Consider the following 16119-nt stretch of genomic DNA (forward strand, 5'->3'; position numbering starts at 1 on the left):
ATAGGTACCAGTGTACCGTATGCGGTAATTTTTACCAGAACAGATCCGGGCTATATAAGCATTCAAAGAATACAGGACATTAAAAAGAAATTTATTCTGATTTTATTGACATTTACTTACATGCTAGTTGGTTACATTATATGTTCATTTTTTTTTTTATTAATTCAGTATTCAATTTCGGCAACATGTTTTATAAAAGAAATTAACCTTTCATGTTATGTCATTAAAAATAATTTAATTTATCGTTCAACTTCAGGATAATGCACTAGAAAATAAATACAATGAGAATACATTTTATGAGCAGTATACTAATATAAGAAATAAGAAACACTTTGTTACTGTTAAGAATCATGTTATTAAAGTACAATTACAATAATAAAATTTAGTTATTTTAACGTTAAAAAGAATATGTATTCAACTTTCAGTAATAAAAAAACACACTCTAGTGTATAGCTATTGATGGTTGTAGTACTTCTGATGTTATTAAGATGATAAAAAGACGTTCATCCACTGAGACCAATTTCAAACCATGCAGAATTCTCCATATCAAACAAATGGTCTTGATTCAAATATGTAATCAAGTTCAACTTTCCCAAACTAGCTGGTAATTTAGCTTAACCGATATAAGTACAAAATGTTATATTAATCGCGTAAGAGTAGTAAAATACTAGATAAAACCCCACCCAAACCCCACCACCCCAATTTATCTAAGAAAGATCTATTCCAAGTCTAGTTGTAGGAAGAATTTTACTCTCATCACATTTATGATACTGTCTTATTGGCAAAAATCCACGAGTTACTTCTTGAGGTTTTGAAATATCAGATTTCTTAGCCTGTCTTTGTTTTTTTCGTCTCCGCAAAGAACTATCGAAAAAATGGTTCCTGTAAAAATAAATATAATGTATTATTTGGATTAAAACTAGTAGTATGATATATTTCAATAAATTTTAGTGAAAAATTATTTTGCCTTTAATGTTAATAAATAAGGAATTGGTTTTCTTGTTTGAATTGTGAACACTGGTTTTTGTTGTGCCATTTATAGTTTACTGTTCGTTGTGAGCTAATGATCCGTGATGAAGGCCGTACTTTGACCTATTATTGTTATCTTTTTATAACGTGTGACTTGGATAGAGAGTTGTCTCATTGGCATTCATACCATATCTTCTTATTTATATGTATTTTCAAATGCCTATAAATGGACTGATGTGAAATATATGTAGAATTGGCTCTATCATCATTTAACTAAAAATGCATTTGGATTTTCTACCTCTAGCATTGATTTTTTTCCATGGTTTTCAGCTAAAAAGTACAATTGACTTTTTATCTTTTCGATCAGACCGTCAATGACGATGGATGGACGGTTATTTTATGTCCAGTGGCAAGTATGATGCACAGTGAAGATGAATAGGTATAAGTTACACAAGCTTGTTTTCAAGTTCCCTATAAATAAGTCAGGTGAATATTCAGGAAGAAAGCATGATATTGAGAAATGAATATGAACCCGTTTTGTGGTAAGCCGTAATTTTAACGTGTTTTCTCATAATGTAACAGTTCGAATAGAAGACATGTCACCTTACGTCTGACACATTATTCTGACCCCTGGGGTCGACCAGTCTTTTACTTAAACTATTTAATGCCCCGTGATTGGCAGAGAAGCAGCAATTACGAATGTTCAAGTCTTTAAGTTGGCTTGACACGATCCTAAAGCCTACAATACTCGCGGTGAACACAGAGGCAGTCTTTTGTAAGTAAACAAAACTCTTTCTTGAGTGGAAAATGTTTTAGCCTGACATCTTTATGTTTTCAATTTAACATTCGTTTATATAAGGCAATCATACTTTAATGGAATGTTTTGTATTCTGCCGCTTTCGTATTCAATACTATCAGATAGAGGTGTATTCTGCAAGCATTCATTGGTGCCAGATCCTTGTAACAATGGTGGTACTGGATAGACAGACTTTCTTGCTGATGTTATACTAAACGACCTATATTAAAAATGTAAAAAAAGAATAATGTACATTTGTTGTATAAAAGTTATCAGTGTTTTATGAACCTTTAACTACAAATGGATACTAGTAATACAAGCAAGCAGTCTTTTTTTAGCTTATTTCTTTCATTTTTTTTTACACTTGTTATTTAACTATTATAAAAGATACTAACAAACAAATATAAACATATTTTGACAGTAACCCAATAATGAATGGTAAAGAAAATCTGTTTAATTATACTGTTACCTGTCAGAAGGGTCGCTGCGGCAGTGAAGAATCTCTGTTATAGTTGACATCAAGCGAGGTATACTGACAGCCTTTGGACATCCCAGTCTTGTTGTTTCCATCTGGCTTAATTCTCCGAAAAAAGTTTCATTTGCTAAGCTAGATATTGATCGCTGGTTGTACGTTCCAGTGTTCGTCAGTGCATAGAGTTGTATATTAGTGTCAATCTTTTGCAAAAATCCTTCAAATGATATTCTACTAAACCCTTTGATGAACATTCCATAAGGTGGAAAGGTGCCGAAGTCTACATCTGATAGCAAAAACTGTTTCATGCGCAATCTCATATTAGCTCTATTAACTGCTGAAATACCGGGACTATCTTCAGCCTCGTACCAATTTCTAACTATGCTACAAAAGTCTGCCTCATTTGTGTAACCTAAATTGTGCATTTCATTTTCTACTTCAATAGAAAATGTTTTTAGAGCGTATGCATTGTTTTGTTTGTCTACTAAGTCAACCACTAAACTCTTACTTATGATGTCCCTGTTTTGTGCGACAGCATGCCAAGCATCTTTTTTAATACCTTTAACACCGTCTTTACAAACTTTAACTCTTAAATTCACTAAAAGATGGTGAGCATCGACACACATCGGTTCAAAATTCTCAGTTTTACTGTTGTAATTTGGATAAGAAAATATTTCAGTTGACCCCACTCCTTCAATGTTCAATTTTTGGCTAAAGGGAGCATCATCGTACCACTGTTGTTGCTCCCTTGGAAAAATGAGTGTTGCATAAATGACATTTAAAGTTTGTTTCGGAACGGTCTTGGAATTAGCTCGGCTATAGGATTTTAGTGCTCTTGAAGCAAATTCTGTCAATTTTGATAAATGTTTAACAGTTTTCTCAGACACAATTTGTTCTCCATTTCCAATTAGTTTACTTATGGCGTTAGATTTTTCTTTAATAGCCCATGACTTCTTGATTACTATGCCTGTTTGCTTTTGCATTGCATGTGTATGTTCAATAATGACATTCAGTTCATCGTGTGTCAACTTCCGTAATCCGTGTGTATCCTTTACGGCAGTTTTTAAATCAGTTGAACACTTGTCTTTCCATTTTTTCTGGATACTTGATTTTTGGTGATCTTTCAGGTCATCCCAAATTTTCTGGTAAATTTCATTATTTAATTCAATTTCTTGTTCATTGTTTATCAGATGTAAAGTACTGCTCTCTACTGTAACAGGCTGATGCTCTACTTGTGTGATGCTAGTGCCTTCTCTGGTTTCTGATGTTCCCATAATGTCAGTGATAAATGCAGTAGAAAAACTTTCGTTGTCATTAATTATATCTAGCGCATCATCGGGTAGACTGGAAAATGCGTCTATTTTACCATCATCCGTTACCTCTTCAATGCTATCTGATGAATCCCCAATTTCACAATGGCTTGGATAAGTTTGAGAAATGTGTGTCTGGTTTCGAAACGCATTAATAAGTTTGGCGTATAATGGACAAGATACTGATAATGAGCCAAAATTAGACTTCATTGACACTAAATCGGTTTCAACTTTCCTGACGACCGGTATGCTCACAAAGGCATTTAATATATTTTCTCTACTTGTTTTCTTTGCTTTTTCCCAGACATCTTTCTGCAATTGAAGTAATGTCATAGGCTTGTTCTTACCATTTCGTGTTCCTAATTTTACCCATTGTCCGTCAAAGCAACTGCAAATCACATTTATTCCATAACTTGAGCATACCTCCAAAATATTATCATGCATTGATCGCATGATATTTGTTGACAAACTATAACCTTTCATAGCGTAAGCAATTGGTACCGAGTTTGGCATTTCAGGATGCCACTGCCTGTCAGAGTCACTTGAAAGCCACACGAGTACTTCGCTTGCTTTTCGCCTGCAAATTTGGTAAGATTCTTTTATGTTAAAAACAGATTCAGTTAATATTTTTCAATGTTTGATTCGGTATCTTCATTTTCCCTTTGTACAGGCAGTAGAAATACATACGGTGTTTCAGTGGTAGTTTGTGATATTCCATTTGATGTACATTTGATGGACGGAATTTCACAAAGAAACTCAACACATGTTTTTCTATAAGTGACCATTTTTTGCCTTATTTCTTTTGCATTTTCCGATACGCGTGTTGGTCGTTTCGGTATGGTCTGCCCATACAAAGCAATAGCTTCATTCATCATCATTTCCCAAAGATCTTCATCAAACTTTGCTCGGAAAACTGTTGATGACTCTGCTGACCAGGATAAATATATAATATGATAAGTGTGTGTCGATGCCATCTCACCAAGTATCTGTGGAATATATCTGAAATATAAGATATTTCAAAGCATTTTACTTTTGATGTCACTCACGAGGCTACAATGCTGATAACACCTTTTAAATCACTATAGTGTTTTGCATATGTTATCATATAATCATTAACTGTTTTGTTTTGTAGCAATCAGAAATGTTTAAATAAAACTTTAAAAAATTGGACGGATAATCACATAAATAAAAACTACGAGTAGTATTTTATAGTTAACATACTTAGATTAACCATTTTGACAGTTGGAAGTTAGTTTGTAATAATTATATTCATTAAACTTTGAAACTTTCCTCATTCTAAACAAATTCGTCGGATGTACTTTGGCTGCCATTGCCTAGTCTTTTTTCGTTAAAATAATAAATATTACAGTATATTCAAAAAAAGCCCAAGGGACTGAACAAATAACCAATAGTGCTGATATAGAAAACAGAATGCATTATAAATCTGTATTTGATATCTTATTTGTAATTACATTGAACCGTAGACAATAAATACCTTAATGGAATATCATAATGGACTGGTACTGTATTCTCATTAGGAAATGGGCACTTAAATTCACAGGTAAGTATTGGAGTTGGACTCTCATATGTTGATCCTAAATCTTGACGACCAATGCTCCCATCGGGTGACACCATAATAAACGGTTGCTCATTGTTGTGTATGATGAATGCACCTTCTTCTATATAACTCATACTTGGGTAATATACAGGTAAAATTTGTGTAGCTAACGTCGCAATAGCGTGAATCTCTGATTTCGTTCCATGGTCCATTTTTTCCTGGACTTCATTTGATACGGTTTCTTCTAAATTATTTTTCCTAATTACTTTATCGTAATGTTTATGAAGGTTTTTCAAGCTATCAAGCCCTAATCCCTCATACAATTTGCTTCCTGTCAATCTAAATTGTTTCCTCTTTTCAAACCATTCTAGAGACCTTTGTTTTACGTACCTTGTATCACTTAAAAAACCTTCTGGGAGATCTTCAGTATCTTTGAGAGAAATCCAATTAGCTTGTGAATATTGATCCACCTCTGTGCCACATACAAATGACATACTGCTGTTGTTTATTCTTGCAACACATTCAAAAATCATTTTGTTTGTCTGGAGAAGTCTTCTTACAATTGACTTGATCTGATATATAACGGCTTGCACACTGCTGATGGCATAAACAAAGCGGGAAGTTCGCCAGTCGTCTCCGGCCTCTTTATAAAACTTTCTTAACGCAAAAGTCTGGTTTTGGAAAAGCAATCGCAACTCCTTAATCCTGATTGAAACTATGCTAACTATATTTATTAGTTTGTCCTTTTTATCAGTGTCGTTCATTTTGTTCCATTCCTGTTTCACAGTTTCAACTTCTTGAATTTCTGCTTCAAGGCGGTCCTTCAAATCCTGGAGTGAATTGCCCTCCTCATGGCCAAATAAGTCTTGATCTCCATGAGTATTTGTTAAACCTGGAGCTAACTTCTTTCCGTCAACTGATAAGACATAATTTTTGTCGCGTGGCATGAATTCTAAGGCTTGGACAATAACACCAGGATTTATTTCTCTAGGGATGTGTGTTTCAACAAGATCAAAGTTGTTAATGGAATTGATATTTGGAACAGCAAAATTGATCTTTGTTGTCTGTGGGTCGTACAATCCTTTAGAAGAGGACCCATCTATTACTTGGCCAACCGACTTTGCACCCGACATGAAACGTAAGGTTTTACCATGAAATAAACGATAAACGACCTTCCAAAACTTCATCGAATCACATCCATATTCCATCTGTGTGGTGCTTTTCAATGAATACCATTTCGCAACATCAAGGAGCAATCTGAAAGCGATGTTGTGGACCGGAAATTTGCCAGAACTAATGCCTTTTAATAAGAGATAAAAATCTTCCCTCAATCCCTCTTTGTTTAAATTTTTCAAAACTGAGGGAATAAGTAGCAGGATTTCATCTTGCGTGTTTTCTTCATAAGTAGGGGGGAAAAGTCTTCTCCTTGTATTCCAGGCTGACCCATTCTGGCGTTTAATAGGAGCTTTAACAATTTCAGACGTAAGCTGTCTTGAATGTGTGTCCGGTGTCGTCTGGTTTTCTTCGAATATCAAATTTATTTTTGCTCTCTTCGGTGCATGAAGCCAGAGTCCTCTCTTTTTTCTTTTAAAATTGATTTTTCTGAAAGTAACAGTGTATATGTGTATGCATTTCATTAAGAATCTGCCTTTTATTCTTCAAATAATGCCAAAATACAAAGTTCTGCCTTATGTATAAGAGAGGATATGGAAGATGATCGAAGATGCATCCTTGAGGGACCGAAAATATGATCATTCACGGTGACATTTTATCATCTTCTATGTTTATGAAATGTTGTCTCATTGTCACAAAGTCCATATCTTATACTTTTTATATCGTAAAAGCAATAGCTTAAAGTAGTCAGTGCTTACTTCCTATGCTGCACGTACGGCTACATTGTATTTTAAAATAACATTACTTAAACGTGAATCTGAAAGGAGTCGTTTCCTTAGACTCCGAAAGTAAGCGTTTCCACACTTGACGCTGTGACGGGTTTATCGGAAAGGAAGTGTTTCCTGGATTTCTTTAAAAAGGAGTTTTTACGGATGTTTCAGGTTAACGACACAAGGTAAAGTCATTTGATAAGTTAAAATATAATGAAACGTTTGCGAATCAATACGCTTCATGCTTTTAAAATAATTTCCAAGGAAAGAAATGTATTTTTTATCTGTAATCGTCAACGACGCTGAGATTGTGGAACTGTTTAAACTAATTTATATTATGTTTTTAATGAAATCGACTTGTTATAAATTTAGACAACACATTCAAATGTTCCGTGAGCTACATATTTTTATTTAACTTACCTCTTGACCGCTGCATTACTCATGTTAAGCTCGTGCTCCTGTGCGGTGTCGTCATCGAAACTCCAAAAGGAAGCGTTAGAGTATCGGAAAGGAAGCAGAAACGCCGATTCTATCGGAAAGGAAGCGTTATGAATATACACCGTGTATAAAGGGCAATAACTCCTAAAGGGGTCAACTGACCATTTCCGTCAAGTTGACTTATTTGTAAATCTTACTTTGCTGAACATTATTCCTGTTTAAAGTTTATCTCTATCTATAATAATATTCAAGATAATAACCAAAAACAGCCAAAATTTCCTTAAAATTACCAATTCAGGGGCAGCAACCCAACAACGCGTTGTCTGATTCATCTGAAAATTTCAGGGCAGATAGATCTTGACCTGATAAACAATATTACCCACTGTCAGATTTGCTCTAAATGCTTTGGTTTTTGAGTTATAAGCCAAAAACTGCATTTGACCCCTATGTTCTATTTTTAGCAATGGCGACCATGTTTGTTGATAGATCAAAACTTCGGATACAATTTATAAATAAGTTACCCTAAGGAACTTTCAGTTAAAGTTTGAAAGTATTTGGCCCAGTAGTTTCAGAGGAGAAGATTCTTGAAATAGTTTACGACGACAGACGACGACGGACGAAGACAGAGGACGGACGACAGACGACAGACGACGGACGACGACGGACGCCAAGTGATGGCATAAGCTCACTTGTCCCTTCGGGACAGGTGAGCTAAAAAAGAAAACAAGCATTCTGAGAAAACTGAATGTCAATGCATAGAACACTATCGGTTAAAAATATCATTTAACTGGGAAATAATGCTAACTGAATTGGTAATGTTTGATGTTTTCCAAATTAAATAAATGCTCCACAGGACTGCATAGGTCTAACTCTGAAATTGGGGCAAGTATATACACATCATTCAATTTTGGCAGGGCTCTAAATTCAAATTGTGATTACACATTTGACACAGCATACACTACAGTCGTTGTGGACATTTGGACGTGCTCACAGTGAGCATTGGAATTTGGTGGACATATTTTGTCTATGCCCACCAATGGGTCCATTTGTTTGCTTTGGAGATTCCGTATATCGTCAAGTTATTGAAATTCCAATGGGGACTTACGGTGCACCACTTGTTGCAGACCTGTTTTTGTACTGTTATGAGTTACAATTTATGACTAAAATGAGCAAATACCCATCTGATGCAAAAATTTAACAATACTTTTAGATATTTGGATGATATATTGGCTCTCAATCATGTCAATAATGCCGACTTCAGTATGTATACTAAAGAAATTTATCCTGTTGAACTTACTTTGAATAAAGCTAAAAATAACAATGACCACTGCCCTTTCCTCGATCTTGATATCTATATCAATAACGGGAAGCTTAATATTGATTCACTTATACATAATAGGGTCTTTGCATCGGAATTAAACACATTTATTATAAAACCAGTTGTTTGCATGACACGGGTTATGTTCTTCTCATATACAGGGGTTAAGAAATTTTGTATTAGCTCACTAGCCCACGGCTAATTGGTAGCATGATTTCACTAGCCCTGTTGGAAGAACTAATAGCCCAGAAAAACTGACCCGCTAGCCCTAGTATGCCTCACAAATTCAGAGTTTGCTGCTAAAACAATAAAGTTAACAATTTTTATCCATTTTACAGTAGATTTGTGCAAATTGGATACTCAAAACTATTCAAACTACAATTACTGGCATTAGGAGATAAATATATATTTAAGTAATTGATAATTGAATATTCACTGAATATTCTTTAATAATGAGTTGCCCAAATCCCGACAAGATACAAGTCTTTTTACCAGATACATTATTGCGTTTGTTTAAAAGAATTATCAGCTGATTAATTACGTTTCTTTTAGCAGCTGATTAATTATGTATCAGAATATAAAATTATAACTACTAATATTTACTGTGAATAAATATCACCATCAATAGCTTTTATCTTTTATAATTGTTTTATAAACGAAGTTCAGTAATGTCCATATTTACATTTATTACAGGTAAGCTAATTGTGGCCTTAAATAGATTACAACCCAAGCACGGCCTTTTAACTGAACTGAAATTGTATTTGTAAAAAAAAATAATATTTCTTTAAACATCGATTGATTGATTGTTGGTTGCTTAAAGTCCAGTGGCAAATAGTTCATGCATAATCAGGACGAGAATAAGTTCACAATAAATACAATAGGTAGGTTGATACAATAGAGGCTATCTGGGATTATGCTCTGGAACACTTGGACTTGCTTTTTGTTATCTATTAATCATGTGTTTCGTTGTCTAATATGTTCTCCTATTTATTTGTATTGTAGTCCTGTATGTTGTCATTCGATGTTATATTTAACATTTCCATTAAAGTATAAGGCTTGGCATGCCTCAAAACCAGATTCAACCCACCATTTTTCCCTTTAAAATGTCCTGTACCAAGTCATGCAGATGGCCATTGTTATATTATTGTTCGTTTTAGTGTTTGTTACATTTTAGCGTTGCGTAGTTTGATTTCTATTATTTCTAGTGTAAATTTACATTGCGACAATACATGTCACGGTACTTGTCTATCCCAAATTCATGTTTTTGGTTTTGATGTTATATTTGTTATTCTCGTGGGATTTTGTCTGATGCTCAGTCCATTTCTCTGTGTGTTACATTTTTAGTGTTGTGTACTTGTTCTCCTCTTATATTTAATGCGTTTCCCTCGGTTTTAGTTTTTTACCCCGATTTTGTTTTTGTCCATGGATTTATGAGTTTTGAACAGCGGTATACTGATGTTGGTTTTATTCAAGTTTTCCGAGTCTGTTAATGATTAGATCATGGTTCTGGAGGCTTCTTTACAGTAAGTAAACAATAACAAAATGGCGTCCATAACATGTTTCAAAAGTTATATCTGACAAAAGTCAGGTTTCTGCTGCCAAAAAGGATTCACATTTATATTGCAATAAATTATTCAGAAGGAGATGCAATCAGGTTTCATATAAAGCCTTTACTGAGACATCGATATTGAAAGTTCGAATCCATTCAGAGTTATTTGTTTTATTTTAAAACTTGTACGAAATAAGTTAACATTCTGATGACGTAGTCGAATCCGATTGGCTTAGATAGAAAAGTGATGAGGGGAGTTTCCCCGTTCTACTATAGATACGCCAAGAATTTTTTGTCACTAGTCCGTCGGGCATATTGGGTTACAAATTTGGATGCCCGAGGCCTAAATGCTGTAGTCCCGGGCGTCGGGCTAGTGGATTTTTTAACCCCTGATATATTTTATGATGGTATAATACTAAACCCCTAACGGGAGGGAATGTGCTTGATATTCAAATGATGAAGACATAATCTTTCAATAAGTTTAATTGAGGTCTGGAGCTGGCATGTCAGTAACTGTTAGTAGTCTTTTGTTATTTTTGTATTATTGTCATTTTGTTTATTTTCTTTTGTTACATCTTCTAACATCAGACTCGGACTTCTCTTAAACTGAGTTTTACTGTGCGTACTATTGTGCGTTTGTTTTTTCTACATTGGCTAGATTTATAGGGGAAGGTTGAGATCTCAAAAAACATGTGTCATATTTCCTATAAAGTCACTGTTGTCTTATTCTTATGATAAAAGAGATGTGTGATATACAGCAATGCCTTGTGACATATTTCCTTTAAAGTCACCGTGGTCTTATTCTTCTGATAAAGGAGATGTGTGATATACAGCAATGCCTTGTGACATATTTCCTATAAAGTCACCGTGGTCTTATTCTTCTGATAAAGGAGATGTGTGATATACAGCAATGCCTTGTGACATATTTCCTTTAAAAGTCACCATGGTCTTATTCTTCTGATAAAGGAGATGTGTGATATACAGCAATGCCTTGTGACATATTTCCTTTAAAAGTCACCGTGGGCTTATTCTTCTGATAAAGGAGATGTGTGATATACAGCAATGCCTTGTGGCATATTACCGATAAAGTCACTGTGGTCTTATTCTTCTGATAAAAGAGATGTGTGATATAAAGCAATGCCTTGTGACATATTTCCTATCAAGCCACAGTGGGCTTATAGCCATAATTAGAAGTTTGCTGCCAGCGATCTCTCTGTCATCAAAACAATAAATTAGTATGTTAATGTTTTAATCTGTCAGAGTGTTGATATGTTGAAATGTCAACTTGTTCATGTTTGAGTATGTTAATGTGTTGATCTGTTTATGAATTGATACGTCAATGTGTTGCTGTTTGAGTCTGTCAATGTGCTAATTTGTAAGTGTGTCAATATGGCAATGTGTTGATATATGTATCTGTTAATGTGTTGAAATGTCAGTTTGTCGATATGTCTGTGTTAATGAATGCATCTGTTTGAGTCTGTTAATGTGTTGACATGTCAGTGTGTCAATATGTTAATGTGTTAATATAGGAGTCGGTTAATATGTCTATTTATTATACTTCGCGTTAAAATGCCATATTACGATTGGCTAATACCAGGGTGTTAATTTACTTTATCACATGACTGAGTGAGGGACATTTGTTTTGAATGCCACCCTCTCGTCCAGACCAATCAAAAATCAATTATTTAAAAGACAATGAATTGAATTTACATCAAGTTATTAAAGACAATGCTTAAGTTCTATTTTTTGGCTTAGATTCTATTATTTAACTGTCAAAAAAAACCAAAAAACATCTTGCTGAAGTTCTGTTGATTTTTCTAATATCCGTTACGTTGTTATGAACGTGACGTCATGGAAAATAATTTTGAATAAAATGCGTCTGTAAAAGACAATAATGATAGGACATTCAGTATAGTAAATGAAATAACACATAGTTGTGAGGGTGATAGATTGGTACCCATCGAAAAAGTATTGTCAACCTTGGCTTTGCAGCGGTTGACAATGTTTTCTTGGGGTACCAATCTGCTCTATCACCCTCTCAGCTATGTTTTATGTATATACTGTCAGTGTTTCGATATGCCAATGTGTTAAATCTGTTTGAGTGTCTACTTGTCTATGTGTTCATCTGTCAGTGTGATGATGTAGAAGTCTGTTAATGTGTTGATCTGTCAGTGTGATGATGTAGAAGTCTGTTAATGTGTTGATCTGTCAGTGTGATGATGTAGAAGTCTGTTAATGCGTTCATCTGTCAGTGTGATGATGTAGAAGTCTGTTAATGTGTTGATCTGTCAGTGTGATGATGTAGAAGTATGTTTATATGATGATCTGTCAGTGTGATGATGTAGAAGTCTGTTAATGTGTTGATCTGTCAGTGTGATGATGTGTAAGTCTGTTAATGTGTTGATCTGTCAGTGTTATGATTTACAAGTCTGTTAATGTGTTGATCTGTCAGTGTTATGATGTACAAGTCTGTTAATGTGTTGATCTGTCAGTGTAATGATGTATACATCTGTTAATGTGTTGATATGTCAGCGTGATGATGTAGAAGTCTGTTAATGTGTTGATCTGTCAGTGTGATGATGTAGAAGTCTGTTAATCTGTTGATCTGTCAGTGTGATGATGTAGAAGTCTGTTGATGTGTTCATCTGTCAGTGTGATGATGGAGAAGTCTGTTAATGTGTTCATCTGTCAGTGTGATGATGTAGAAGTCTGTCTATGTGTTGATATGTCAGTGTGATGATGTAGAAGTCTGTTAATCTGTTGATCTGTCAGTGTGATGATGTAGAAGTCTGTTAATGTGTTGATCTGTCAGTGTGATGATGTAGAAGTCTGTTAATGTGTTGATCTGTCAGTGTGATGATTTAGAAGTCTGTTAATGTGTTGATCTGTCAGTGTGATGATGTAGACGTCTGTTAATGTGTTGATCTGTCAGTGTGATGATGTATAAATCTGTTAATGTGTTGATCTGTCAGTGTGATGATGTATAAATCTGTTAATGTGTTGATCTGTCAGTGTGATGATGTAGAAGTCTGTTAATGTGTTGATCGGTCAGTGTGATGATGTATAAATCTGTTAATGTGTTGATCTGTCAGTGTGATGATGTAGAAGTCTGTTAATGTGTTGATCTGTCAGTGTGATGATGTAGAAGTCTGTTAATCTGTTGATCTGTCAGTGTGATGATGTAGACGTCTGTTAATGTGTTGATCTGTCAGTGTTATGATGTAGAAGTCTGTTAATGTGTTGATCTGTCAGTGTTATGATGTAGAAGTCTGTTAATGTGTTGATCTGTCAGTGTGATGATGTACAAGTCTGTTAATGTGTTGATCTGTCAGTGTAATGATGTATACGTCTGTTAATGTGTTGATATGTCAGCGTGATGATGTAGAAGTCTGTTAATCTGTTGATCTGTCAGTGTTATGATGTAGAAGTCTGTTAATCTGTTGATCTGTCAGTGTTATGATGTAGAAGTCTGTTAATGTGTTGATCTGTCAGTGTGATGATGTAGAAGTCTGTTAATGTGTTGATCTGTCAGTGTGATGATGTAGAAGTCTGTTAATGTGTTGATCTGTCAGTGTAATGATGTAGAAGTCTGTTGATGTGTTGATCTGTCAGTGTGATGATGTAAAAGTTTGTTGATATGTTGATCTCTCAGCGTGATGATGTAGAAGTCTGTTAATGTGTTGATCTGTCAGTGTGATGATGTAGAAGTCTGTTAATGTGTTGATCTGTCAGTGTGATGATGTTGAAATCTGTTAATGTGTTGATTGTGTTGATCTGTCAGTGTGATGATGTAGAAGTCTGTTAATGTGTTGATCTGTCAGTGTGATGATGTAGAAGTCTGTTAATGTGTTGATCTGTCAGTGTGATGATGTAGAAGTCTGTTAATGTGTTGATCTGTCAGTGTGATGATGTAGAAGTCTGTTAATGTGTTGATCTGTCAGTGTGATGATGTAGAAGTCTGTTAATGTGTTGATCTGTCAGTGTGATGATGTAGAAGTCTGTTAATGTGTTGATCTGTCAGTGTGATGATGTAGAAGTCTGTTAATGTGTTGATCTGTCAGTGTGATGATGTTGAAATCTGTTAATGTGTTGATCTGTCAGTGTGATGATGTAGAAGTCTGTTAATGTGTTGATCTGTCAGTGTGATGATGTAGAAGTCTGTTAATGTGTTGATCTGTCAGTGTGATGATGTAGAAGTCTGTTAATGTGTTGATCTGTCAGTGTGATGATGTAGAAGTCTGTTAATCTGTTGATCTGTCAGTGTGATGATGTAGAAGTCTGTTAATGTGTTGATCTGTCAGTGTGATGATGTAGAAGTCTGTTAATGTGTTGATCCGTCAGTGTGATGATGTAGAAGTCTGTTAATGTGTTGATCCGTCAGTGTGATGATGTAGAAGTCTGTTGATGTGTTGATCTGTCAGTGTGATGATGTAGAAGTCTGTTAATGTGTTGATCTGTCAGTCTGATGATGTAGAAGTCTGTTAATGTGTTGATCAATCAGTGTGATGATGTAGAAGTCTGTTAATGTGTTGATCTGTCAGTGTTATGATGTAGAAGTCTGTTAATGTGTTGATCTGTCAGTGATATGATGTTTCAGTCTATTAATGTGTTAATCTGTCAGTGTTAAAATATGTCAATGTGTTGATATATGAATCTGTTAATGTGTTGAAATGTCAATTTGACGATATGTTTATGTGTTGATGAATCCATCTGTTAATGTGTTGATGTATGAGCCTGTTTATGTGTCGATCTGTCAGTGTGTCGATATGTCAATGTGTTGATGTATAAATATGGTAATGTGTTGCCTTTTACAAATAATTTTTATAGTTCGTTCTTATGTTGTACCGTTACACAACTGTCCAAGGTTAGGGGAGGTTTGGGACCCCGCTTACATGTTTAACCCTGCCATATGCTGTATGTATGTGCCTGTCCAAAGTCAGGATCCTGTAATTCAGTAGTTGTCGTTTGTTGATGTGTTACATATTTGTTTTTCGTTCATTTTTTTGTACATAATTTAGGCTGTTAGTTTTCTCGTTTGAATTGAATTACATTTGTCACTTTTATAGCTGACTATGCGGGATGGGCTTTGCTTATTGTTGAAGGTTGTACAGTGATCTATAGTTGTTAATTTCTGTGTCATTTGGTCTCTTATGAAGAGTTGTTTTATTGGCAATCATACCACATCTTGTTTTTATATGATCTGTCAGTGTGTCAACATGGCAATATATCAATGTATGAGTATGCTTTTGTGTAGATCTCTCAATGTGTCAATGTGTAAAAAGCTTTAGAATTGTCAATGTATCAATATGTCAGTTTGTTAATGTGTCAACTAGTCATTGTGTCGATATGTTTATGTGTCAATGTTTGGATTTGATACCTCAATTTTGATATGCTGATCTGCCAATGTGTCAATTGATTAATATTTCCATTTGTTAATGGCCCGAGAACACAGTTATTTCGTAGTGCATTTCTTTTAGACAATAGATTCAAATTAAAAAAATCGCACCTGCTCTTTCTCAAAAAGATTTTTACAGTGTCGTGTACTACCAGTGAGACAAATAATATCAAAATTATAGAAACTTCTCCCAGCTCTAACTGAAAATATTGACAATTCTGTGTTAAGGGGGTGTAAAAGTCAGTTTGCCAGCTTCAGACGTGATAAAATTTGACCTTTTAGAACTGGACCAATTCACTGCTTTACATAAAGATTCAGCACCCAAATTTTTTTGACATGTAATAACATCCCCCTACTTAATAGTTCATGCATTTAATATCGAGAAATAAATTGGGAAAGTGTATTAAGTAAAATATGCAAGTTATACACTG

The 16119-nt window shown here is 34.7% G+C and overlaps 1 protein-coding gene across 1 annotated transcript in view; it reads right to left on the reverse strand.

The window, feature by feature from the left end:
- LOC134699513 (uncharacterized) overlaps window positions 1-16119 on the reverse strand; it is an 84814-nt gene that overhangs the window by 47744 nt on the left and 20951 nt on the right. The gene's annotated exons all lie outside the window — the stretch shown is intronic.

The sequence above is a fragment of the Mytilus trossulus genome, unplaced genomic scaffold, assembly GCF_036588685.1.
Source record: "Mytilus trossulus isolate FHL-02 unplaced genomic scaffold, PNRI_Mtr1.1.1.hap1 h1tg000070l__unscaffolded, whole genome shotgun sequence".
Taxonomy (NCBI): Eukaryota; Metazoa; Mollusca; class Bivalvia; order Mytilida; family Mytilidae; genus Mytilus; species Mytilus trossulus.